Source organism: Frankliniella occidentalis, unplaced genomic scaffold (assembly GCF_000697945.3).
Source record: "Frankliniella occidentalis isolate FOCC.00 unplaced genomic scaffold, Focc_3.1 Scaffold3, whole genome shotgun sequence".
NCBI lineage: Eukaryota > Metazoa > Arthropoda > Insecta > Thysanoptera > Thripidae > Frankliniella > Frankliniella occidentalis.
Window position 1 is genome coordinate 1,702,367 of NW_026267133.1, and position 708 is coordinate 1,703,074.

The following is a 708-nucleotide window of genomic DNA, read 5'->3' on the forward strand; positions in this document are numbered from 1 at the left end:
GCGAGCAGGCTGCCTCCGCCTTTCCTTTGGGGTCGTGCCGTGCCGCCCCCTCCCAGTTCCGCCCCTGTTTAATTTGCGCCAGCCTGTGCTTAGCGGGATGGGAGCAGGCGCGGGCACTATAAGGCATAACGGGGATAGCGCGAGATGGGGATAAGGCGCGGAGCTGCGCGGAGCTGCGCGGAGCAGGGCCGGGCTGGGGATTCAGACGTTGAAGGGAAATGAAAGGAGGACCTGACCGAAAACTTATCTTGGAAAGTCACAGAACCTTTCTTTTCCGTACAAATTTCATAACCCTAAAAAAATATCGAACGGAGGCTAAGTCGTTTATATGTTTCGTGCACGACATAGATTCATTTATTTTTTTGTTATTTTGCTTGTGATGCATGTTCATGAGATTGGGTTGAAAGACATGAGAACTTGCAGTTTCAGTGGGCATTGCTCTTGCAGAGCCCGTGGTGGTATTGCACGATCGAGGGGAAAGAAGAGGGACGGACGGACAGGAAGACGGGCTGTACTTCGCAGGCGCAGGTGGCGCTCGGCTGCTGACCCACGTCACGCACGTGACACCCGTGACGGGTAGCACTGCACTGACACATCCTCGGAGCTGGGCTGGGGCGGGCGGCACGGCTCGGCTCGGCACGGCCACAGGGCGGTCAGACAAATTCACGGTAATGAGCTGGTGGCGCCTACAAACCCTTACCCCCCCCT